The sequence below is a fragment of the Coenobita brevimanus genome, chromosome 71 (assembly GCF_032717465.1).
Source record: "Coenobita brevimanus isolate Jiangsu-jjx chromosome 71, ASM3271746v2, whole genome shotgun sequence".
NCBI classification, from domain to species: Eukaryota; Metazoa; Arthropoda; class Malacostraca; order Decapoda; family Coenobitidae; genus Coenobita; species Coenobita brevimanus.
In genome coordinates this window covers 758,293-765,259 of record NC_137024.1, presented here as the reverse complement: position 1 = coordinate 765,259, position 6,967 = coordinate 758,293, and the positions used below count along the sequence as shown (strand labels likewise).

Sequence of the window (6,967 nt, the reverse complement as noted above, 5' to 3'; positions counted from 1 at the left end):
GTCTGCGGCCACCCTTTGCGGGATTAGGGCGTCGGGCTATAGATAGATAGATAGATAGATAGATCTCACTTTCATGTCGACAACTACACACACACACGCACACACACACACACACACTCACACACACACATACACACACACACACACACACACACACACACATACACACACACACACACACACACACTCACACACGCACGCACACAAGCACGCATGCAAGCACACCCACCAACGCACCCACCAACGCACACAGGTACGCACAAACACACACACACACACACTCACACACACACATACACACACACAGTGGAGTGAGTTGAGGTGCAAAATTGTGAATATATCGGTGAAGGCGAGGTCCAACGCAACCTTGAAACCCAATTAAAATACCACTCTTAGCATGAAAGTCATGGATATCAGGTGTTGGTTGTGAAGGTGCTGAGGGAGCCATTGCTGTTGATGCTCACTCAGCGATGGTCGGGACAGAAATGATCGTTCTGAATTATATATTTACTCTGGACACGATTCTTTGATGTGGCCGTTTGTATAACTTGTTATTTTGATCATTACATCAATTAGTTTTGTTCTTTAAAGGCATTAAAGTTAATTAGAGGTCAAAAACAGTGAAGGTCAGTGTTGCCAGGTCACTAACTTGCACTACACCCAGGGTATTCTTACCAGGCCTTCAAGACTGACAATAAGCCAATTGTATTTTGATATTCAAAATGTTATTGACATGTGCAGTAATATTCTCTAACTAGGACTGCCTTCAAAGGGTTTTCATCTGCTTCTTAATTTCATACATCAGCCTTTTATAGTAACCCGGGGTATGGCATCTTTATTGGCCGAGAAGTGTAGGAAATGAGTCAGTAAAGATTCACATGCTTCATTGTCAAGAGAGAAACGTCTTGCATACGTAATTATCAAAGGAAAGAAATTAGGTAATTCTCGACAATAATGTAGCAGTCCCATAGGAAAACTGTCTTATGCAATATATTTTTGTGTAGGATATCAGAGTCTTTAGGATAAAGGTCATTAGATACAATAATTCGAACAGTACTCAGCAATGCTCGAAAACAGACTACAGGCTGCAGGTTGAGTTTCAATAAGACACCTATGTGTTGCTACCAAGAACGGTGATTGTAATTTGGCAGAATTAATTACTTACGCCACCTCTGTGCCTTTATACCAGCCTTAATTCTACTCAGTTATGTGACTGAACGCATGAGGATAATGTTGCTTGTGATATAACACCATAATGTAATGACAACGGAGTCTTGGATGAATCTCGCTATGATAAATGACTGACAAAAATCTAAGGACGAGCCAATGCCCCACTGTCTGTTGTGGGCACGAGACGGTGATGTGACGTCATGTTTAATAAGTTGCTATATATCAATAAGAACTTTGTTTACGAAGGGAAAATGCCTTGCCTAGATCTTTCCATGGCCAAAATATGCGTTTCATCATACAGCTTGTTCGTTTTCCCACTGCACAATAACAAAGTAGGTATGTAAAATGCTTCAGATTTAGCCAGTTTGTTATTCCATAATATAAGACGTGATGACCTGTGGCGTGAAGAATTACAAGTTCTTGATTACCATGACTAGATACACAGGTTACAATTTAAACAGGAAGAGCTTTTTTGGCGATTTTCTGGCATGTGTTTGTCTTAGTCTCACAATTCTAGCGTAATACTCGCATGTTTTTGTGCTTATCGAGTCTTAACCATATTTCTAGAGCATATTTAGCGAATTTTGTTTAGCCATTTGGCACATCTGGAACCTCTGAGACACTGGGAGGCTGAGGCGAGTTGCTCTCATGATAAGTTAATAGCCTATTTTTGTTTTAATTATAAATCAACATTCATTATTATGAATTTAACCCACGGTACGGAATGGAGAAAAAACATGAGGAAGTCCAACAGGTGATATAATGGAGGGAAGCATGTTCAAGAAAACGAATCAGGGCGCCAGGGTGGTGGTGGAGGTAGGGGTGATGTATCCATGGCAACCACTGGAGATGTCTTGAACGGAGGGAGGACACAAAAGGATGGAGGAAATATGAGGCATAATGAACACAGGAATCATAAAAATGGAGGGATAGAGGAAAGCTGAGAATTCTGTTAGGATGTAAAGCTGTAAATATTCGTCCAGTCAACCAATATGGTCCAATGGGATGTAATGGAAGAAGGACGAGTTACGATTGGAGGGGTACGAATGTTACAATTAGAGGGAGAGAGGAAGATTTTGAATGAAAGGGTGGGAGTTGGGGTGGATGAATGCGACGAAGAGCGTAGCGAAGATTAAAAAAAAAAAAAAAAAAAAAAAAAAAAAAAAGGTTGGCCAAGGGGTTAGCCAGCCTCAATATGGGTGGCTCAAGGAGAACACCATACCGGGGATTTACGCCAAAAATGTGGGATGACCAATCGGACAGTCAGGCATAACTGCAGGTGGTAACGAGTGTCACCCCTCTGGCTACGCCACTGAATGTGACCTCTCCTAGCAACCAGAGGCTGGCCAGCGGAGGTGACATCTGTCTGTCCCGCAGTCCATATATACAGGTGTATTCAGTTGCAACAGAAGGTTTCGTTGTATCTCTTGCTTAGCGAATTAGTCGGTTTGAGTTTCAATGCCTTAACTTTCTAAAATTTGTTACCTACAGCACTTTCATGTCGACAAGTATCAACACACACACACACACACACACACACACATTGGGGGTGAGTTGAGGTGCAATATTGTGAATTAATCGATGAGTGCGAGGTTCAACGGAACCTTGAAATCCAACTAAAATACGACGCATATCAAGAAAGCAATGGCTACCAGGTGCTGCTTGCGCAGGTTATGAGGGAGCCATTGGTGTTGGTGCTCACTCAGTAATGGTCGGGACACAAATGATGGTTTTGAATTATTTATTGACTCTGGACACGATTCTTTGGTATGGCCGTCTGTACAACTTGTTATTTTGATCATTACATCAATTAGGTTTGGTGTTCAAATGTATTAAAGTTAATTAGAGGTGAAAAACGGTGAAGACCAGTGTTGCCAGGTCACAGACTTACCCAACACCCAGGGTAGTTCTTTCCAGGTCTTTAAGACAGACAATAAACTAGTTGTTCTCTATTTTCAAAATGCTATTATCAAGTGCAATAATATTGTCTTGCTACATCTGCGTTCTAAGGGTTTTCATCTGCATTACAATGTCATATAATCACTAATCAGTCCCTGTACTGTAAGCCAGGATATGGCATCTTTGTTGGCCGAGAGGTGTAGGAAATGAGTCAGTGATGATTCACATGCTTCACTATCAAGAGCAGAATGTCTTATATACGCCAGTATAAGAGCAAAAAAGGCGATAACTTTCGACAATAATGTAGCCAACCCAAAGGAAAACTATTTTACGTAATATTTTTTATGTGTATGATGTCACAGTCTTCAGTATAAAGTAATCAAATACCAGTAATCGAGCAGTACTCAGCAGCGCTCGAAACCAGGCTACGGACTCCACGTAGAATGGTTAGTAAGACACCTACGTTTTGCTACTAAGAAGGATGACTGTAGTTTGGCAGAATTAATTATTTATGCAACCTCCATGCCTTAAAACCAGCCTTCATTCTGCCCAGTCATGTGACTGAACGAATTGGGATAATGTTGCCTGTAATATAACACCATAATGTAATGACAACAGAGTCTTGGATAAATTTCGCTATAATAAATGACGGACAAAAACCTAAGAACAAGCCACTACCCCACTGTCTGTTGTGGGCACGAGACAGCGTTGTGACGTCATATTGGTGTAGTTGCTATATATTAATAGAAAATTCTTTTACGAAGGAAAAACTGTCATGTATACCTCTTCCCATGGCCAAAATATGCGTTTGATCATGATGCTTGTTACTTTTATCAATACACAGTGCAAGAGTGGGAATGGATAACCTTAAAATTTAGCCAGTTTGTTTTCGAACAAATGAGGACTTGATTACCTGTACGATATCGAGTTTCCAGTTTATGGTTATTCTGCCTAGACCTAAAGGCTTTTATTTTCATCAGTAGGAGCTTTATCTCGGCTTTTTTTTTGCCGTGTTTGCATTAATCTGTCAATTTTAGCGCAATGCCTCCATATTATTAGGCTTCGGGACACTCAATCAGCTTCTTAAAACATGTTTATCGAATTCCGTGGAGTCATTTGGCACCTCTGGAATCTTGATACACTGGGAGGCTGAGTAAGCAGTGGCTCTCGTCGAAGTGTTAATAACCTACTTCTCACTCAAATCTGATTTTTTTTTTTTAATTAAACCTTCAGTAAGGAATTTGATCAGAAGAAAGGACATGAATGTCTCAAACAGGTAATACGACTGAAGGAATCGTGTCCAAGAAGGAGTAGACGAAACGGGACTTCAGGGTGGAAGTGGTGGTTATGTGGAGATGTATCCATGGCAACCAGCGGGTATGTCACGGAGGGAGAGAGGAAGGCTAAGAATGTAGGAGATCAGGAAAGGATGGAGGAAATATACGAGATACTGAAAACAGTTATCATAAGAATGGGTGGATAGAGGAAAGTAGAGTATTGCATTAGGGCATACAGCTGTCAATGCTCCTCCAGTCAACCAATATGGTTCCCACTTCCCAACCACCCATAAATGTTGCATCATATGCAGATGACATCACCATAACAAACATACAACACATTGCAGACTCACCCTTCACACTGCAACAGGACTATCCCAACACACTAAAGGCTTGGGTTCAGGACAACAGGATTAAGATCACCCCAGCCAAATCCACCCCCAACCACATCACCAGCAGAAAACATGAACATATGTATATACTCCCCCACATCACACTTATCAATGCATGTGTGCCACACACCCTCCTACGGTCCTTGGAGTGACATATGACACCGGACTTCAAGGACCATGTGTAAGACCTCAAGATGTGGTGCACCCCCACACTAAATACATTCAGGGCAACTATAGGGCCGGACTTTGGGTAATAAAATGAAACACTCTCCTTACTCTACAAACAGTGCAGTAGATCAGTGATGTCCTATGCCTTTTTTTTTTTTTTTTTACAAACAATTCTTATTATACATCAGGATAGGTAGTAGGTGGATGGATAGGTAGTAGAGGGGTTGTTACGTTCAACCATGGGAGCGGAGGCACTTCAAAGAGAGCGAAAAGTTGCTAAAAGCTTCTTGGCAAGTTTGGTATCTGGCCACACACTCATCACTCCGGCAGGAAAGTTAGCCATACCTATGTAGTAAAGTCCAGACTCATACTAGCATTTTTGCAATTCGTATGACACATTTCAGAATCTTTTTTTCCCAACAACTTTAGTACCTGTTGGGAAGTACTTGACTGTCTTGGCACTTGGTTTAGTATTAAAAAACCATCAGCTGTGCCACGCCCAGCCCGAGTACAAGGATTCCTTTAAGATCAAGCTTAAAATTATGTGACTGACTGATTTATGTTCCAAAATATCACAACCTTTCGCGAACAACTGATACTGTAATTCTGACAAAATTGGTTAATCACCTTTACAGCCAGGAATGAAATACTGATGATCACTCACTTCACTATTCATTGTGGACTTCAGAGTAAAAACAGCATTGATATAGACAACTTTTAATAAAAGGAGGACACACATTATCTATACCGAATTTACTTTACACCTCATCACAGAAATTCACACAACTGTACATCAGTCTTCAAAGATATCAGTTGTAGTCTGACAACAACTACGGTACATAAAGAGTGAAACTGAGGTATTCAATCCCTCATTTTACGTTAAAACCTTCCAAAGTATTTTATTCAATGAGGTTTACTAGTTAGAACGCCCCAGAAAGTGGTGGTCTTCCATTAAAAAAATAAATACATAAATAAATACCCACAAGAGGTGACTGAAGGCTTTAGGTCATGTAATATATGCCATCAAGGGAAGCTAGCTCGTCATCCACTCTTAAATGCACTGATACGAGTACATGATAGCCTAGACTGAAGCCCCTACATCTCACAAGGGGGTAAAATGGGACTGGATATTACTCTTACCATTTTGACATTCCGACACTACCACCCAGAGGCATTCACAAAACTCTACACCGGATTGCAAAGATCCTGTTCACCATTAATAACAGAGAATTAACCAATGAACATCCGAAATACAGTGCATTCGCATATAACGCACCATATTTACAACATAATACATCTAGAATACTGCTCATGACTGACAGCGTCCTACAAAAAGTGATAACATGAATCCATACGGCAGAACGCGAAATCTGGCATTAAAAGCCGTCAAATCCGGCCTCAGTAAGTGCAACACGACCCTCCAAACCCCCCCCACACACACACACAACACTACGTGACCACTGACCATAAATCCAGTAGTGAGAGAGCGATTGAGATATTCGTCCACACTGTGTTGCATGCTGCATAGAGAAGACTCGCATTCATTTGTTTTTCATGTTCCAGAGCTTGATTTAAACACTAAAAATCACCCGTTGTATTGGTGTTGTGATGTTTGTGGTGTAAGCTACCAAGTAAGCGGCCGTGTGATGCAAGAACTGTTTCAGGGAGAGGGCAGCGGCCAGGCAAGTCTGGAAGTCTCATATGAGGAGGGAACATTTTTTTTTTTTTTTTTTTTTTTTTTTTTTTTGCCGTAAGCATAGAATGGGACGGCCATACCACGTTGAGTACACCGCTTCCCGTCCGATCAGCGAAGTTAAGCAACGTTGGGTCTGGTTAGTACTTGGATGGGTGACCGCCTGGGAACACCAGATGCTGTTGGCATAACGTTCTCCCTACGTGTCAAGTGGGGTTGGTAGAGGATTAGTGCCCCTCCCTGTAAAACAATTAACTCTAAGCCCTTGGCCACCCCGTTTGGGATACATGGCGTCTGGCAATGAATGAATGAACAAAGGTGTTTGTTAGCGTTCTGGTAATTAGAGGGTGGCAATAGGGGGGGGGGCG

The 6,967-nt window shown here is 41.5% G+C and overlaps 1 non-coding gene across 1 annotated transcript; it reads left to right on the top strand.

Annotated features, from left to right (window-relative positions):
- Nucleotides 1–6,668: 6,668 nt before the first annotated feature.
- On the top strand, nucleotides 6,669–6,787 carry LOC145406991 (5S ribosomal RNA). The gene has a single exon (XR_013898656.1). It is a non-coding gene; the product is annotated as a 5S ribosomal RNA (ribosomal RNA).
- Nucleotides 6,788–6,967: the final 180 nt, after the last annotated feature.